The 20,461-nt window shown below is 40.5% G+C and overlaps 1 protein-coding gene across 3 annotated transcripts in view; it reads right to left on the bottom strand.

Annotated features, from left to right (window-relative positions):
* KCNG2 (potassium voltage-gated channel modifier subfamily G member 2) overlaps window positions 1-20,461 on the bottom strand; it is a 58,692-nt gene that overhangs the window by 31,374 nt on the left and 6,857 nt on the right. Inside the window, exon 1 of one of the 3 annotated variants that reach the window (XM_002190069.7) lies at window positions 20,198-20,335. The exons of 1 other annotated variant lie outside the window; for it this stretch is intronic. The gene's annotated coding sequence lies outside the window, so the exon portion shown is untranslated. Of the gene's footprint in view, window positions 1-19,910; window positions 20,163-20,197; window positions 20,336-20,461 lie in introns of those variants that run through there. One more of the 3 variants, XM_072924200.1, reaches the window with a different exon arrangement.

The following is a 20,461-nucleotide window of genomic DNA, read 5'->3' as shown; positions in this document are numbered from 1 at the left end:
CATCTTTGTAATTTCTCTCACCAGCAACCCACTTTCCCCTCCACTGAATTGCCACTGCTGTATTCAGTAGAGAAACACTTAAATTCATTAAACACACTCACTCACTTAAAAGATATCTGGTAACGTTACCAGTTTTAATGTTTCATAAAAAGCCAAAATTATTAGAAAACTTTGCACTTTCTCCAATTCAACTATTTCAGTTAGCTCACAGACTGAGGATGCTAGCATTTTTAAGATCTTATTCTCTATAAAATTTCAAAGGACTTGTCCACGCAACGCAATGGGAATGAATGGATTCCACTGTGAAAGTGATGGCTTTAAAATCAGGTAAAATATGACTGATCCAGTCATGTGCAATATCTTGAGCAATCATTGAATCCTTCATAAATCACCTCTCTTTTCAAAAACACTGGAACAGATACAAGAGGAAGGCTGACAGGATTATATTCATGTATGCAATAGATGAATCACTGATACCTTGTTGGAGAACCCTGGTAGATCAGATGTCATGCAAACACACTGATGTAACATTTCCAGAGAACTCTTATAATGCCAGATGTGTGAGAAGCTCAATTCTAAAACCAGCCCCCCAGTCTAGAGGTTTTTGACCCAATAGGTTTATATGTACCACTGAATAAGGTGAGCTCTTAGGGCACTGAAAGCCGGCAATAATATCAGCACTATGACAACAATCCAGACCTTTAAAGGATGCTCAGGGTGGCTATTTATTCACTAATTGTTTTTGCCATTGGGCTAGCAAATGAACAATTCCTCTTCTTCATGAGAAAGCTCTCCCCTGTTCAGAATTCCTTCAGTTTCTGCCAGATTGCTCACTACCTTTCTACATGCAATATTGGCAAACACAAAGAAACATTGGGATAAAATACCACTAAGGAATTAATTTTACAGCATCACCACTACTGATACGATTTTGTTTCTGAGCAGTTATTTTCATGCAGCAAAAGGACATGCTGTTCCTCATAAGGCATACATTACTCTGCAAGTGAGACAAACAATAAATCACTGCCAGATCCCAGTATCCCAGGCACACTTCAAAGCTGCTGGTTTCTTCCTCTGTGTCATCATGCTTTAAATCTTATTACCATCAGAAAGATGATGAGGAATTTCCAGTTACTTCAGTTCACTTCCAAGTGGCCTTCCCTTTCCATGAGTAAGACTCCATGAGCTGCACAGTCTGTGGTGCTCACATTAAAAACTCAGGAGGTAATTAACCAAAGAGCCTAGTTCAGGAGGTGTTTTTAAGACTTCACTCCAGGCCTCCTTCATGGTTGCCTCATTGGTTTTAACTTCCCTCTGCAGGTTCCTAGCGCAGTGCTCTGTGAGAGAGGCTAACTGTAGGGCACTATGCAGACACACAAACAGGCTTTACATCAGCAAAAGCACTATGATTACACAGACCAATTTCCCCCCAAATCTGGGTTATGTTAGAAATCCATGTGGAACTGCCACTCCCAGCGCGTGCCGTGATGGCTTTGCTCAGAACTAGGCCTAGAGAGGGCAATGAGCCTTGGCAATTCCATTGCCAATGGAAAACAGGAAGGTGACCAAGATGGTGAATTGGGCCAGCAGAGTTGAGCAAGTTGCTTCTTCATTCCACTTTTACCTGACTGGACAGTTCATTGCACAGCTAACAGGATATCCATGACTATTTCACTTTGAGCAGTGGAAAGCTGCTCTCACTTTCTTTTGTTGTCAGAAGGTTGTCAAAGAAGCTGGAGATTGGCAAATCTAAGAATACTTTTGCACCTCTTTTTCTTTACAACTATACTCCCTGACTGCCAAAGGAGGCTCCCTGGAAGGTGCTCTGCAGATGAATAAGCCGGTCTAACTCATCAGGTTGTGTTTGCTAGGACACTGCAGTACTGGCAGTGAAAAAAGATGGATGTTCAGCTAAATGAGAGAGACCACAGTATGGAGTTTTATAGTACTAACAAAAAAAGCTGGGCTCCAGCTCTGTTGCAAGCCCGTGCTTTGGTAAATATAAGGTTTATCTATTACACTGAAGAACATGGAGCATGGTCTCTACAGAAACTCTCCACAGTGACAGCAGTGAATAGAAGTGATTCTCAGGTACAAGGCTTATGGGATCAGCAGCTCTGTATATTTGTATCCTGCAATACAGCAAAACATCCCAGATTTATCTACCTCAATTTTACTTATCCTAGGGCATTTGTTCCAAACAAAACTTCATTATTCTGTTACTGGGTTTTTGCTAACAACCAACCTTTACTGTTAGCACAAAAGATACACTGAATAAATAAGCAACAAAATAATTTTCATTCTCTCTCCTCCTGAAAATTTTTAATTAAAGGACATTTCATAAAATATAAGTTCATATCCAGTTTGCTTGCTCATCAAGTAAAAAGCAAGCACAGATATCAGCATCAAAAAATCTGAATAAAAACTGGCAAATAAGTAGCTAACAGCTACTTAATGAAGATGCTCAAAAAAATGCATGTAATCTGATTTGTACTGCATAGTTCTTTTTGTATAATAATATATTTTACACTTTATGACCTTGTTTTATTTTATTTAATGCATTCAGTCTCAGTAGCTCACTGATACAGAATAATTTCTTTTGAACTCTGATTAAGCAGCTGCTCTCCAGTTCAATCAGTCCCCTTCCCAAGAGTAAAATTTTATTTGGCTGGTGATTACTTCTATACCCTGACAGCAACTTGAAACCCCATTTGGTCTCAGAAACTTTGTCCTGAAGTGTATAATCATATTCCACAAAACCTAGCTTCAACTAAATCAACAGGAGTTGAATGGACTGTGGAATTGGGTTCTAGAAAGGTCCATCCTCAGGCTTTTGAGGAGCTGGAGTGGAGGGTAACCCCAGGAAGACTTGCTGGACAGAACTGGAAAGATCCTACCAGTGCTATACAGTAAACCCCATTCATAAGATTAATTTCTGTGTCTCTGTCATCATTACAGAGATGTTTTTGGGGCTGTAAAGGATAGCTTCATGATCTGAAAGGGAAACAAAGTGTGAAATAAACATGAGACATGAGCAAACACAGATAGGTTTACAGAAAGAGAGTGGAAGAGAGAAAGCACTTAGCTAAACCTCTTGTGGTCAGCTAAGAAATGTAAATGGTACAGTTTTGAGATAAAATATGATCTACTAAATAAAAACCCACATGTAATTTACAGTATGAAGGCAGAGGAGAGGAATAAAAGAATAAAGATCAATATAGTATAAAGCAGATACTTCATTATTTTAGAGCCTAATTCAAGCATATGCTGAATCCCTGCACTTTTAATGCAAGTTAGCAAGTGCCAAACAGCTTGTAAGAAGCTCGCAGAATCAGGATCCCAGTCTGCTATATCACCTAGGAAAACCATTACCAAATACATGCATAACTGGTACTAAGCCCGTGCTTAAATATATATAAATACTCCCCTAGAAAATATTGTTATTTTCCCCCATACATATGTATATCTACGCAGATATCCATATATTCCCCTCAACAGGCAGGAAAATGACAGACATGAGATCTGCAGGATGAAATGCATGTGGTACAGCTTCAGCCCTCAGGAGCACAAGGCCAGGAAGCACAAGGAAGGCCAAATCAGCTCCCACTGGCTTCCAGTGGAAATGAGCAGCTTGAATCTGTTGCCTGCATTGCCACCCGGTGCAATTTGAGACACTTGGAATATCTGACGATAGCAGATGTGGCACAACAGCCACATCTGCCAGCTGGGTGTCAAGAATGATGCGCTAGTACATCTGAGAGAGTCATCTTGGGGTAACCAGAACTACCCTAGGTAAACAGGTCCTTTGAGAATCTTTGCACACAGAGCCTTTGGGGGTTGATTTATAATCTCTCGGCAGCAACAAAAGATCCTCCATATTCATAACTTTTTAAAGTATGGCACTCTTACATTAAAAGTCAGTGCTGCAGACCAACTGATCTCTCCATGCAGATGAGATACTCACTGAAATGGTAGAACTGCTATTAAAAAAAAAAGTAGTGGATTTCTACCATGCTTTGGTGCATGTAAACCTGAAAATTCCAGTAATTAAACACTATTGTGGAAGAAGTTTCCATAAGATTCACATTAGGCAGCTATATTTATTATTAAATGTTTCTTGTTTTACCCAAGCTGAACAAATTCAGTGATTTGCATTACAGAGCATAACTCCTTAATTTTTAAGTTAAATGTGATGACTGCAGATACTGGTTTTACACATACTCAGCCTGTGCATGTGAATTTCCAGTGTCCATAGCTTGACTAGGTGTCTGCTCATATAAAGGTATTGTGATGGGGACCAGCTAGAAATAAGTTTGTACATAGTTAAAATGTGTGTACAAATATATAATATACATAGCATGTACAGGTTGAAAAACAGTGTATATTATTCCTTATTTTTGGAGATATTTTGGAGATACTTTGGAGATTCCTTATTTTTGGAAATACTTTGATATCTCCAATGTCATTATGGAAAACCTGGTGGTCCTCACCCTTCCAAAGCACAGACATCCTTCCAATACACACACCCAAGAGCCAAATGGAAAAAGAGAAACCACTGAAAGGGTTGATGTCAATTGGTGCTACCTCTTCTGCTGCTGGATAAATGCTGTTTTCTAAAAATAGCAAATAGCCTTCCTGATCCTGGACTGGTAAAGTAGAAGGATTTTAAACTAAAATGCATTCTCTGTGAACCACAGTAAAAAAGTCCCAGTTTCCTCCAAACCCTAGAAATTCTACTACTCACTGTATTTATACAAAACCAAAGCCCAGCAATGAAAAATAAATTAAACCTAACCACGTAAATATCCTTTCCATGTGTTAGAACCTCGTGCTTTCTCCTCCCTCTGTCTTATGCACAGTCTGCATTCCCACTGACTTGACAAGACTGGGAATTTGTTACAGTGACAGAAAAAGCAAGGCCACTTAATTTGCCAGTCTATGAGAGTAAAGCAAGCTACTTTTCATAATGTATGTACAGACATCACTGGTAGCTTTGTTGGAATGCCTGGATACTGTGTGTTTGTCAGACTGTCATAAAGATTTATAAATACACAGCTACAAACTGCAGATGAAGTCTTGCAGTATGGACAGGCTACACACCTAAATGAAGAAGGTGTTTTAATTCTCGATACAGAAAGATGCATAATGTCTTTTTCATGTAAACCTGTTAAGGTTTTCAGACTCTGGTGATTTTGCACAGAGAAAATCAATGTTCCCTCAGGTTCAGCAAGACCTGCTGGATTCTGTGTTGTTCCACCAAGTGAGAGGAAAAAGAAGAAGCAATATAGAAACCACTACAAAGGAGCCTTCTTGAGCACTGAGTCTCAGATTATAGGGACAAGATGGGGACAAGGTGAGAAAATAGACAACATGTTGCCTCATTTCTGCCTCATTTCACACTCCTTAACATCTTTATTTCCAATCCAGTAAGATAGGAGCAATGAAGAGTGCAGAACCCCAGTCAAGCCATCCCAGACAGACAGTGGGAAGGAATTTCATACAAGTTACAGACATATTAGTTACAGACATATTCATTCCAAATTCTCCTGAAAGTGTCATAGCTGTTGATGAGCACCTCCTTTATGGACATCTGCTCTTACATCCATGTCACCTTTAAATGAGTGATCCCCTCAATCAAATCTTGAGCTCAACTTTTTTTTAAAGCATGAGTAAAACAACTTGATCCATTAGCCTGGTTTCTGCTGCTTTCCTAGTACTGAAAAGGTGAAGGAGTCACTTGCAGTATCTTTTCTTACTTCCTGGCAGATCTAATAATCTTTCTTACTAATCTGGCAGATCTCTTCTCCTTTTGAACAGTTTCTTTACTCCCTCTCCTAGCTATTCTTTGCTAGAGCAACATGCTTTTCCTCTTATTAAGGATCTTTTCACCTCAAATTAATGTCTTGCAGTATCAAGCCACCGTCCATCAGTTCCAGCTCCTCATTGCCAGGTCCATTTTTCCTTCTGCAGACACCTGCATAATTACATTATGTGAAATAGCTTATATAAATCAGCCATCATTGTCATATTTTCTAGAGAATTGATCTGCAATTGTTATCTACTGCAAAACTTCATTCCAGTTTTAGCTATCTAATCTAAGGCATAAAGTCAAAAGTTAACTGAATTCGGGTTACTGAAGCTGCATTTTGGAAACAATAACTTGCAATTTATTTACCTAGGTCCTACTTTCAAAGCTATTGTGATCTCATCCCCACAGGCCTTGAAATTGATTTTTGAAACAATACTTTAATTACCTTCCTACATGGCAAGCTTTCTTTGGTGCTTGGTTCAGAAGCTGAGATTGACCCTGACTTTTCATGCCTGGGTCTGTGCACTGGTGTTGTCTGCTTTCCATTGTCACTCACTGCTGAGTATGCCAGACCAACAGGGCTGGTGAGTAACTATTAGAACACAGGGCAACAGATAAAGCTTTCCCGATGCTTTCAATGAACAGTGACTAACAGCTCTTTAAATTATAAAAACCGTGGCAAAAATAAATTATATTTAAGGTTACATTTTCACCATGTCCTTATTTGTAGGTTCAAAATATGTCCACATAACTGTGTCAGCAAATTAGCTGTGCAGCTATTCAAATGCCTTTTCAAATGCATCTGTACACGGTCAAATGTAGATTTTTCATACCTGAATGACTGTAAACAAACAAACTAGAAACCAAACAAAGATTTGGCTATTTAATCTATAGTATATTGTATATTAAGAAACACATTCTAAGTTGCAACAGTGTAAATTATTGCTATCCTTTTATACATTTTCAGCTCCTTCATGAAAAGAATCACATTTGATCCATTGAAAATAAATCTGGTCAGAGGCTGTTATAGAATGCAGAATGTGCTTCCACAAACAGAACAAGCAAACTTGTGCAATTGGTACATTCATAATTTATTTCAGAGTCACTCTGGTGGCATATATCTATTCTTCTTAAAACCTTTTCCAATTAGTTGTTTTATGTTCCAATAAAGGCTATCTTAAATCTCTCATTTATTTGTGTTTAATATTGAATATTTCATCACTTGAAACTTCCAATGACTATCTGCAATAGTTACATTTAACCTTCCATATGCCTCTCTTTCTCACACAATTGTTTACCTTCTAGGACAAGGACTGGTATCAAACTTCCTTCCTTTTGATTAGGCTTCTTTCCTACTGCTAGGTAGCACGTGTACCCCTTAGGCTTTCAGTTTACTAAATTAAGTGTCAGCACTTTTTATGATCCCTCAACTTCTTTTCCCTCCACAGATTTATCCCATTTTATTATCCTTAGCAGTTCTAAAACCTTTCAAAATGTGGTCTGCTGAAATTCAATACTAATGCAAAAGGATATAAGGTTCACCCTGACAAGATATAACTGCAAATTTTGAGCACACCTCTCTAGTTAGCCTTGCCCAGTCTTACTTCATCTGTCATTCAGTGCCTAGAAGTGGAACTTGGGCATGCTATACAAACCCTAAAACCAGAAGTGCATGCTTTCCCTAGAAATATATATACTCTTTTCCGTTTCCTGATCAGTTCTTCTCCTCATCACTGTTTCAACTACTCTTAGTGAAATTACAGTACCTGATTGCTTTGCCTAAGGCAAATGGATATATATTATTTCAGCATCTCTTTGTTTTCTTTTGTCCTTCTAGAGGGTGAGGCCAGTAAATTTTATAATAGACTAGCACCATGCTGCAAAGTCAAAATTCAAAGAAATATTCTGCATGCCTCCTGCTCTAATTTTTGCTTTGAAAATTGGTACTTCTTATGTTGACTTGAAAAATAACTGTGTGTGGCCATAAAAGTGCACAGGAAAACAAAATCTGTCATTTACACTGAGCTATTTTTGTCATATCTGGCCTTCTGGGTCTATTCCAACTATATCACTCTAGTTAAGTCAGTTATTTACTATCAGTTGCTTGCCAGCTCCTGGCACTGCTCCATGACTTCTTCTAGGTGACTCACAGAACACAAGATTGACCTTAAGGTATCTTCAAATTACAATAAACTGTGCAACTTGCCAGAACAAACACAATTTCTCTTTCTCCTAAGCCCCAGTTTCATCCTGCCTGTGCTTCCCATTCCAGAACATTCAGACTAGGAGGAAGGAGGTTATTTGAATCATCAGCCTGCAGGTGTTTCCAAGACGCGTCTGTGATTAAGCAAAGATTTTCCTTTGACTTTGTCCAGCTAAAGAGCAGATTAAAGTAAATAGACCTTTTGTTTTTCCCCTTTTTCCCCTCCATGATTCTATCTTTTGCATTTACTTACTTCTGAAATGCTTTCCAAATGTTTTTTTAGGGTTTGGCCTAAAATCTTGATATGCTGCCTCCTAAAATTCTCCTCAAACATATGTTATTTGCCTTGAAATTGATAGTGTCTTTCCACTTCAGAAAAATCTTCAGTTAGAGGCACCAAGAGATTCTCTATTTCCAGACCAAATCCATTCAGTTATCAAGAAAAGAATTAGGTCTTCTACAAAATGCAGTCAGGGCATCCAGAGAGGAAGCTGATCTGCTAAATAAGGAGCTGCTGTTCTCCACAGTGCCTTTTCAGAACTGAACTGCCATATGCTGCTGCCTATCCCTCCCTCACCCACATCCCCCCTGCAGGAAACCAGCTCTGTGTACTTCAGTCCACTGGCTCAGCTTTCCCCAAAAATGGTGTGCACTTTACTTTGTTGCAGGCTAATGTCTTCTCGCCCCACCTCAAGTCACCGAAACAGGTTTTTGGTGCCTTAGGCACCCTTCAAGGGAGCAGGCGCCTCTTTTCCATGCACATACACCAGGGGATGCAGTAGGGATGCACGCTCCTTTGAGGGTTTGTGGCAGGCCAAGTCACAGACACAAAGCAACACGCGACACACTCTTTGTTTCTGGTTTCTTGTGAGGAGTATGCTGGGTTGAGGACATGGAGGGAAGTCGGTGTGGTTCTGGTTCCCATGCACTGCATCACGGGAGCAGGGGGATAGGCAATGGGAAAAGAGGTCTGCTAGGCGCAGCCTAAATCTATCCCTATAACTCGCTAAAAAGAACAAAAGCTTCAGTATGTGTCATTGAGGCTGAGCAGCACCTTCTGTACAAAGAGAGACTCCTTGAAGAGGTCTTTGACACCAGTGCCCATCAGGAGTCAGGACTGGCTAGTGCAATAATGGAGTTCCTACAGCCAAGCATGCACACAAACTGTTTCCAGCCCTTCCTGGGCTCAAAAAGCTTTGAAATAAAACTCCAGGCTAGACCTCCCCGTTGCAGTCTCACCTAAGCCTTCCCTCCAGTCACATCCTGCATGCCAGCTCATAGCAGGCATTCCTAACCCCCTGGCTACCTGCCTTGTCCTCCTCCCCAATGGGACTTTGGCATCACTTTCCACCCATTTTGCCCCTGCAAAGCTACTAAGGCCTTGCCTCTCACATTCATGCCTACAGCTCCACTCAAAAAAATAATAAAAACCAAAGGATGGAATTTGGGTGGAAAATGAAACCTGATGAATGAGACTGCCTTTATATAATTACAAAGCCTTAATCATAAATGTACTAATACTTATTCCTGTGCTGTTGAGAATCCACTGGTATAGCAAAAATGTAACATTGGCAAATAAGCAACACAAAAATGTGTCAAAATTCATCACTGGATCCCTGGAAACCCACATGTTTCCTGGCACTCCAATATTTACTGGTTGGTGCCGATGAAAGTTTGGAAAAGGCAGAAGGACACCCTTTTCCTTATAACACTCATTCATTATCTTCCATCCTCACTATCACTGTACAAGACACAAGCTCCGTACCACCACCAATGTAGGGCACAATGTCATATCCCTCCTGCCTTTTCCTTTCATGCAACCCCTGCATGGGGCTGAGGAATTAATTCAGAAACCTGAAGTCAGGTATCGTCTATCCTAGCTGGTAAGGACCCACACCTTTATTCAGAGACTGTCCCATGAATATGGAACTGCTGACTCTGAAGCTACTTCAGGTGACACCTGTTATCACTGTGACTGAGTAGGTGAATACACAAAATGAATGGAGAAAAACTCTTGCTTGTTACAACAGAGGAGAGAAAGTAATGCAAACTGTACAGATAAACAGCCAGGACACTGTTGTTCTACTCTGACCTAGCGCTATTTTAAGTCAGAGCACTAGTCTATGGTAATCCTACACTAACTCATTTTAAGTGAAAGTGGATCAATATATTATGACTACCTGAATACATATAACGGCCAGGTGAAATTCCAGGAATGGATGCCTCAAAGTTGAACCATGCTTACTAGCTTTCATAGTGGAAATAGGTCAAAATCAGTAGTTAATAGAACACTTCACTGAACGGTTCAAAAAACCTCGTATTGCACATTCATGATGCATCCTGCTCTTGGGAGCAGTTTGCCCCTAAACCCCAATGCTGCATTTTCATTTACATTTTGAAAACGAAGGGTTTGATTTCTTTTATACCTTTCTTATGCTATTGAATTTAACTTTAGCTATGTCTCTTGCTTGAAGATTTTTCCCGTAAATCTCCAGTGATGCATATAATAACTTAAAAATTGTAGAGTAGGATCTTTTGGTGGTATAATTACTTTTTCTCTTTAATAATGGCCCACTTTTGAGAGTGCCAAGAGCGGTATAAAGGATGCCAAGGAAACAAAAATGTGGGGAAGGAATCATGTCACTAAACATTAACAATCTGAATGTGCTTGAAAAAACTTCTTGACAAAGGAAGCAATAAGAACCCAGAGAAATGCTGACTCCAGAGGCTTCAGAAAAAAATCAGGTGGCTGCCACTATATATGACAAATCCTCATCTGACTTTCTGGTTCTTCATACTGATGCATACAAAGAGCAATGTGCCCCCCTTATAACACTTTTTTTATAAGAAGCTCAATTAATCCAGTTCATTAAAAAGTATCAAAGTATGAGTTTTGGATTGCACACCAGTCTTTTCTCACTTAAACTAAAGGTGAATCCCTTAATTTAAAGGATAAATAAATTCTAGATAATGTAAAAAAAAATTTCCAGCATTTAGAATTGTAGTAGGTTGTTGAACAACGAGCCATGTTTGATATGAAACAAAAAAGCATGCATATCCACATGTGCAGCATTTGAACAGGTATTATTTGTCACAGTCTCCCACAGATGCTATCTAGTTTACAGAGAAACGCAATGGTTATTAAATGCCCTTATTAACATGACAAAGCACAAGAACTGTAAGCTAGTCATTAGAATGAATGAGATTTGCTAAATAAAAGAGAATATATGAGATTTGATAAATAAAAGGCTTTTCAATATTCTATAAGGACACACTCTTGAAACCCCTTATTTTTTGTGAGCCCATCAGCTTCAGGACACAAATGCACTCGGTAGTGTGTTTGTGTGAATTACTGATGAAAGGTCCCTCCCAGCTCATACTATTCCATTATCCAATGCCACTGGGACAGTGCAGAGAAGCAGCCAATCTTTGATTGCAATTGCTCAGCTAAAATTTTCACCTACAGAAAACACAGTATTGCGGTGCCAAGTCGAAGCTAGTACATGTTTTGATGGTGTTTATGCTGATTCCCTTCTTGTAGCAGAAAAGCAGAGCTTGCCAAAGTGACTTCCAGATGGAAAGTGCATCCCCGACCATACGTGTCTACAAACAGACCAAGCTGGGCAGTTCTGAGGCTGTTCTCACTTGACCCAAGTGCAGAACCATCATATTGGAACCCACAGTAGAGGAAGAAAGCCAAGTGATGTGGCAGCAGCTCTCTGGCCACAGAGAGCAGGCATAGATTTTCCCAGGTGTTGTCCTGGGAAAGGCTGTGAGAAGATCAGAGAAATGAATGATAAACAATTCTTATCTTCACTTGCTGCATCTGTTGTTGTGAACATGTGGAATGTGTTATGGAGATTTGTTTACCAAAGGATGGTTTCTTAATTGGCAAATGGTGATGGTGTTTAGATTGAAGGACCAATTGGGTCCATCTGTATCGTGACTGTCTGTAAGGGTGATGGGTTTCTTAGTTAGTATAATAAAAGTGATTGGTCAGCCTTCTAGAAGCAAGGAGTCAATGCTAATTAACTGGCTGGGGGCCTGCAGCAGCAAAGTGAGAATCACCTATTTTTATTGAAAAGTAGTTAGGCAAGAACACCAGCAGATTGCAGTGGAAACTGAGAAGCCATAGAATAAATTGCATCCATAGACTCAAGGATCCTTGTGGATTCCTTCCAACTCAAAATATTCTATGATTCTATGATCTAAGGGTGAAGTCTGTCAGAATTAGACATTGAATGTAAGCTCTTCTCACAATGTTTTATTTTAAAGCTAGGAAAGAAATAAAATCAAAAGTTTTACTCTTGCTTAGTCCAAGGGTGATATTATTATTCATCCATAACTCTGAGGGTTTTAACTCTAGACGACTGTACAAGTAAAAAGAAATACAAGTACAAACACCTAGGACTGAGGCATGCTCTCATTTACACAAAGGTAGGTCTAGACAGGCTCCTTTGATTTACCTCAACCAAGAAGAGCACTTCCCTGCTATGCTCCCAGTTAAGAACCCTGAACAGCAGTCTGCAGAACAAATTCCAGTCCCTCTGCTGCCAGAGGAAGCCTTCATGGTATGAAGCCTCATACAACCACCAGGAGAGAGGCTGAGCTCAAAATCAGGCTTTTAGGGAAACAGTAAATGCAATACTAAACTGAGAAATATTTTAGTGACATTTACATTGAAGAATACACACGTGAAAGGATCTTCACAATCTACAATCACAAAATGCTGGGAACTCTCTAAAGCCTGGAGAGTATGCTGCTTCTCCTTCCAATGGATAAATAAAAGTTTGTGTATGCTGTGCATTTCCCAGCCTTACAGGACTCAACCTTTTGTTTCTAAATCAGCAGATATGAAATGGAGCCTTCTACCTCTTTCTAGACTACTTAAACTTGTCATGAAAAGACCTTTCAAAATTTATCTTCTTTTCTCTCTCTTTCACATGTAACCCTGATCAACTTCCTTAATCCATATATATATTTGCAAAGGTTTTTGCAGGCTTTAGAGTCATACTCAGAAAAGTCCTTCCTGAAACACCTTTGATGACTTTACAGTATATAATAACATTAAAAATTACTCCTCAAAATTTGAATAAATAACCTTGAAAAACACAACAGACAAGAACATGGCAATAACATTATTCTAGGTACAGAACTTTACCTTATCTGAACCAGAACTGGTGTGACTACAGTTGTTCCTGCCTTCTCATAGGCTGAATAGAGGAGGCTTCCTTAAGGAACTGATATGACTTTCCCTTAAACAATGAACACAAGTTCTGAATGCAAGCCAGAAAAAAAGCCTAAAACTTAGCTGGGAAGTTAGACTGAATATATTATTGAGTACTGCCACAGAAACTGTCTGATTAAACCTAACAGGGTCATGATTTCACTGTGTGCTCCTCTACAGTGAAAGCCATCATATAAGTGATACCATTCAAAGTTAGCATACTCATGCACATTAACAGAAACCCCAGACACACCTCTTGTGGCTTCATGGATTGCTTAAGTCTGGCAGGTAAGGCTGGTCATTATTCTGAGCATGGAGGTAAGTTCAGAAATATGTCAATATGCATTATTGCAATCAACAGGCATTAGTGTACATCAGTGTCCATTACTGTAATCAAATTTAACAGCTCAACTGCACAACAAGGTCTGGCAGTCTCAAAAGATGACAAAAGGTCCAGTAATGGTAACAGAGTGGTACTAGACTATCCATGGAGGCATACAGCAGGTCTGTGCCATCAGAGTATAACTGCAAGAATCAGTGTTGATGGCCTAAAATAATCTTCATTAACTAGATCTCCAAAAGCAATCATTTCTAATGTCAGAACTAGAAATTAAAATTTATGAGATGTGTTCCATGTTCTGGGAAATGTCTGCTTTTTTAAGTATTTCTTCCTTAATTTTGGAACATTATCAAAGGCAGTTTGTGAGGGAAGAGAATTAATTTGTGAGAACCAAGTAAAAGTCTCATCCTGACAGGTCAGAATAACGTAGAATTCTAAACCATACAGACTTTAGTCTTGGGATAAGGTTTGAAAAGCTCTAAAGAGGCTTGAGTTTCACCCAGAGTTTTGTTGAATTAATTTATATTGTAACTGCAGAGTCTCCATATGGGCTTCCTGGTTTAACCAGCTGAAAAAAAATTGCACTGATAATCTGAAGGAAAACAATCATTTTTCCTCACATCCGTTACAATCTGTTCAGCATGGAGTACCTAGGATTCTCACACTTCACTCTGAGAAGTTCAAAAACCCCTCATCTTCCCTCAAGCTCAGTTTATCCTTCATCCTATTATTTAGAACATTCAATGATTCACAGTGTTGACAATGTACTTTCTCTAGCAATTGCTTCCACCTCATTTCCAAAGCAGGATGTTCTTATTCTTAGAAACATATGAACTCCTCCTCCTAAAAAAACCGCTGCAAAATCCCAAACCAACAAAACTCTAGAGACTTTTTTCTATACATAGCAAAAATCAGTCCATCATTATGATAACCACCTTTAGTCAGTGGGACAGGTTCCTGGCTGACACTGCCTTACACCACTAGTGCAAACAACGTGACCTAGACCCATTAATGGGAATCAGATATTGGTCCCTTCATTAATCTGTATCACTTGGTTAAACCAGCACATTCCCATTCTTGTTGACTCAGGTTGTGATGTTCTTATATTATTGCTCATGTAGTTCAGCATTCTTCAGCTGTAAACAAATACAGAGTTTGGCTGTGAATTAATTCCTTCCAGCTCAGGTCAGTAACAGCCCAGTAATGCTAAAGCCATCTGAACCGGGAATGTTACACAGCACAGAAACCAGGGCTCACAATTTGTGTACTACCATAGCAAGGGAGGGACCCAAGGGGAAGAGAAGGCAACAGGGAGAGACTCTAAAAGGATGCAAATATTTACACCCTCGAAGACACCACAGTAAGCAGATCTGCACTAAGAGATATGCATTTTCAGACAAATGGGTATCCAAGCAGTATTTTCCTTGACTCTAAGCTGGTTTGATATGACAAACATTTAAAAAACAGTAGGTGTAGGTCCAGTTCTAAATCGAGAAATTAAAAAGTGAGTAGAAACAAGTTTTCATTTCAGGATTCAGTTCTGTTCAACATACTGGACAGATAAAATCCCAAAGTCTCAGAAATGTGCTAGACTTGAAGAAGTTAGATTTAGTTTTCAGGCGTACAAGGTTAGGCACAAAAAAAATTATTCTAACAGCTGTGTCAAATCCCTGGAGGATGGTTTATCCTAAATATGGTTTACTTCTCCTCCTTCTTCCTTAATCTCTCCTGTTTCTCCTTAAGCATTTTAAAATCATAGATGTCTTGTAACTCAGTGGGGCAAATGTGCACAAAATGATGATGTGAGGAATCCAGTTCACAGCCAACACATAGCTGCTACACAGTACATCTGGGAAACCAGCTACATTGTCAGACCATCCCAAGAATGTTTCTGACTAGAAACATTAGAAGAAACTCCAACAAACATTGCAAGATGGAAAGAGATATATAAAAAACAAATAAACATGTTTATAAATCCTCTCCGATGTTCCCAGAGGACCATGCTCAAATCCCAGGTGTACTAAACAAAGCCAGCATAGCAACGGGTTAGTGTTAACAGTCAGACTTCATGATCTTAAAGACTTTTTGCAACCTAAATGATTCTATGATCCTGCTGTGCGTCGTCACTCTTTTCCCCCTAAGGAATGATGTAATTCAGGCAGAGAAGGGTATCACCAGCATGGCTCCAGCTGCTCCCATTCCCGAGTGGGCATCCTTGCACTATTCTGCACACAAAGACGCATCTTACCCATTACTCCCTGCCCAGTTGATATCAGTCTATTTATTTTGTTCGCAGAACCATTTATAGATGGCTGAGACAAACAGCTCTAACTCAATTGCCAAAAATCCCCCACAACATTAATATTTACGAAGTGCTTCTTGTGGGTATCATCTCAGTCTAAATATTATTTGTATCTTCAAGAAACACAAAGCGCTGAATAAGATTAGAATAATCTCCATAAACACCAACATGGGTAATTCTTCTTGAAACAACACTGAAAGGATATATTTTTAATGCTTTACTTTTGCTTCATCTTGGTTGCTTTAATATTCCTAGAATCTTGAGTACATTTTTTCTTTTATATGCTCATATCCTTTCCCATTTGTCAAACATTGATTTATCTCCTGCAACTTGTGCAGAACTCTAATTTAACACACTTTATCTGGATCTCTTGTTTTCAACAAGCATCACAGATTCTACTGAGAGCTCAGAAAGACACCGACTGACCAAGCACACAGCATGGAGAACCATTATTTGTGCAGATACCCTGCAAACATAGTGGTTTTACATCTATTTTGACCAACAGCTAGTATCACAGTTTACAGTCTTAATTATTCTTATTTTTAAAGTACAATAATTTTACTTATTTTTAAATTTCAATAATTGAAATTACTCCTTTAGCTTTTTGTCACTTGGAAAAAATACCACAAACCTCTGATTTGCTTTAAAGATTTAGATTTTATCATCAATTAGTGGTGGAATGGCAAATTTGTTGGTAGAACCTGAACAATTACCAGAGATGCCAGTTCATGTTAAGAAACTGGGAGACTGCATACTTCTTAATTACAGAGCAAAAAAATAAAGAGATTTTAGATACTTAATATGAAGAAAAATGCTCTAGAAATTGCTGTTCATGCACCTAAGGTTAGTGAAAGCACTGGAAGTTTGAAGAAGTAAAGCACTCATCCTAAAGCACATCAGCATTCAGTAAACTATCACAAATGATTTTTGAATTGTCAAGGGCAGAAGGACAATATTAAGAAAGCAAGAGTGACTGTAGCCCCTCTTTTATCTTAAATAACATAGGGAGTGTCCATCTTCTCTGCTGGGAAGTCAGGGAAAGTCCAAGGGTCTTTCATCAGGCACTATGACCAAAACCCTCGCATTGTTTTTTTCACTCAGCTCACACTTTAACCACAGTCCACATAATCTTAATTTGCATTTGCATCTTAGTCCAGTGAAGGACAACTAAGTGAGAAGCAAGGAAGAAGTCTCTCACAGGTAAAACACTACATAAGAGCAACAGAAGTAACAGACTCTGACTTTCCATGGGCTAAAGTGCCTCTGGAAATGGAACACATGTGTGGTGCAGAGGCAGCATACACCAGAGAAGCAGCACCAAGTAACTTAAAGTTGTAAGGTTTAATTAATTGGTTCTTAAAAATGCCTGATGCAAACAAAGCATTGTTTGCTGATTATAGCACCTCTTATAATCTGATGAAGACATTCATCTGAGTAGGGAAACACGGGTAACTCAAAACTAATGTCTTAACTGAATTATTCCACACAATTCAAGGCACACTGAATATTTAAAGAGGTACTGCATCAGACCTGGTAAGTTTCTTCATGTTTTTAGTAGAGCTAAAAACACTTGAAAAGAAATAATCTCAATCCTTATCACCTACATATATCTGAAAATTTTTGAACTGTCTACTGAAACCCATTTGTATCACTCTGGTCTTTGATTGCCTATGCCATTTTTAAAATAAGAGAAAGGATCCTTAATCATTCAGACATTTAAAAGATTTGGCATTTCCACCATCTCCAGTTTCCTGTTTCTTCTCTTAATACTATTTAAATTGAACATTTATTTTTATCATTCATTCAGTTTTGAAATGTTGCCTCTTTTTCTTTCTTGCAAACAATCTGAGGACACAGGGATCAAATCTATCTCAGTCTTTCCCCTAATTGCTCAAAATGAGCAATCAAATGGCTGTGTGCATGCAAGTTCCCAAGCTAAAAGCTATGCCTAAGCATTCAGAAGACAGTACTCTGGAATAATTCCCCCCCAGGTACTTACCCCATACCAAGAGTACCAGTGCACAATATTAGCATAGCTACAGCTACAGCATCATTAGTTCCCACCAGCTTTTCTGGGTCTAACTTCTGCAATTAGTCTGGTCTCATGCTGGTGAAGTCCAAAGTTTTCCACAATGTCTAAAAATCCATCCAACACTGGCTTGGTTACTGATCCTGTCTGACTGCAGACAGCACTGGGGTCAGTGCAAGGCACAATCTGATTACCTGGGGATAATTTCTTACAGTGTCCTGAAATCAGTCAGGCATTTAAAAGGATTTCTCCCAGAATCAAACACAATGACAAAGGAAAGGGAAATATGAATATGACCATCACAGTCCTGCCTAAGTTCAGCAAAAAAATGAAACTCTTCTCTCATCTGTTTTATCAACATGGAGTTACTAAGGGGAAATTAAAGAAATAAACTCAGGTGTTTTAGGTCTTCAAAACCAAAGCCAGATAAACAAAGCTGGGCTACATTAATGGGGACCCTTTCAATAGATCCAGGAACCAAGAGTAGTCATACAAAGGGCTGTGTCACATTTAAAAACTGAGCTGAAACTTTTCTTTCTATGCTGTTTTAAAGCCACTCTGTACTTAAGCCCGAAGTGATGGCAAATATTTATTGACAGTTAATGCAGTGCTCCTGTGATGTATTATTAGGCACGAGCCCAGAGGCACAAGGCCAAGTGCTGTTAATCTCTTGGTGAGTGCTAAAGTGTCTCAGATACACACTATCTGAAAATATCTGGTGATATTGCTAATGTTTTTTAGAAGGCAGGAGTCTTGAGTTTTCACAGAAACTGATACACTGATTAGCCCACCAAAATAAAAGTATAATGGAAAAAGCCTTGCAACACTCCACATAGTTTCTAACCCGTTTCCCCACATCAGGACTGATGTACCAAAAAGTACTACCCTCCTTTGCCTTACCTCATGATTTACTTCAGCAGTGTCAAATCAGATCTTTCTTACTTGACTAAAAACCTTTCCACAAGAACTGAAAACATCTATCAGCTTTTACCCAAGGGAAATGAATTGCTGAATATTCAATCATAGCTTTTCTTCCATATGCTCTGCTTGTTTGTTTTAGAGAAGCCTTAAGAAGGGCGAATAAAAGGTTTGAAATCCTCTGAGCAAAGCTGACTTCTTTCTCTGAAGGTCACCCTCAAGTCATTTCAGAACTGTGGAAATAGCCAGGGGAGGGATAAGCAGAGTCAAAAGACAGCTTCTCTTCTCAAGTAACTTTGGTGCTTCAGGCTGAACTAAAAAAATGCCCTCAGGTGGAGGTTTGTTACTTTATATGGACCTATCCAATTTTACCCTGGGGAGAAAGATGCAGTAAGAAGTTCTTCTTGCAAAAGTATCTGCTGCACAGGTGCTTCAAAGAAAGGAGAGATTGCCTTCTCAAAACGACTCCCCTGGAAGTGATCAGGCTTGTCAAGGGTCTTATGGTTCGTTCTTTCTCCTTTGGGACAAACCTTAACCACTATTTTCAGAGTCAGTGCCAAAGCCGGAATATTCAAACCATACAGTGTAGATCTGAATCAAGACAGCCCCTTCCTATTCCTTCAGAATTTACGGTCTGATCATACTAATAATATGCACTCAAATTTATAGTAATGCATTTAGCAAACATTGACTATGACTGCCTTGACTATGCAGAGCAAATTTTGCCTAGGATCCAAACTGAAATTCATAATCACGTTAGCTATGCATACTATTTAGGAGATGTTTCTTGCAGCCTGACTAAGGACTTAATTTTGTGTAAACCTTGAGAAAGACCCAGGAAACCAGCGGGAGCTCTGCCTAAGCAAAAACTACAGGATCTGGGGCCCCTGTGCAGCTCCATGCACGGGCACACCACCGTCATTCCAGTGACAGCTCCGCACACCCCGTTTCCGTACCGAAAGGGAATCGCCCCCAAAATCCCCAAGCAGGCAAGCGAACAAAGCAGCGCTCCCGGGAGGTCCGGGCAGCGCTGCGCCCCGGTACAGCTCCCGGCGCCGCCGCCCCACCGCCAGCCCCGTTACCTTCGGCCGCGGTGCCGGGCAGGGCCGGCCGTGCTCGCTGCGCTCCGCAGGGCAGGGCAGGGCAGGGCAGGGCCCGCCCGGGCAGCGCCCAGCCCGGGGCAGGCGGCAGGGACAGGGCGGGGCGGCCGCGCTTCGCCCCGGCTCTGGCAGCGCCCCTCACTCCGCGCACGGCCCGGGCCCGGACGGGACCCGGCAACTTCGCGCACGGAGCCGCCGGCCAGTGGCGGAGTTGCCGCTACCCAGCGCCATTCCCTCGCCCCCGGCCCGCCGCCCGCAGCCCCTCTCACCTCAGGCACTGCCTCCTCCCCGCCGGGACCGGGAACGGCGCCGGCTGTTCCCCGCTCCATCGCCTCGCCCCGCTCCCGGCGCCCTGCTCGCTCCGGTTGGCGCGGCCCCGCTCGCCGCCGCCACAGCCCCAGCGGCAGCCCCGGAGCGCCGCCTGCCGCCGGGGCACGGCCCCCCGCCCCCGGAGCGTCGCTGCCCCAGCCGCCCTACGAGCCTCGGAGGGCACCGTCCTGGCCGGGCAGCGGCGCTCATCTCTCATTCATGTC

The sequence above is a fragment of the Taeniopygia guttata genome, chromosome 2 (assembly GCF_048771995.1).
Source record: "Taeniopygia guttata chromosome 2, bTaeGut7.mat, whole genome shotgun sequence".
In the NCBI taxonomy this organism is placed as follows: domain Eukaryota; kingdom Metazoa; phylum Chordata; class Aves; order Passeriformes; family Estrildidae; genus Taeniopygia; species Taeniopygia guttata.
The sequence above is the reverse complement of the archived record's forward strand: the minus strand, read 5'-3'. Positions and strand labels throughout refer to the sequence as shown.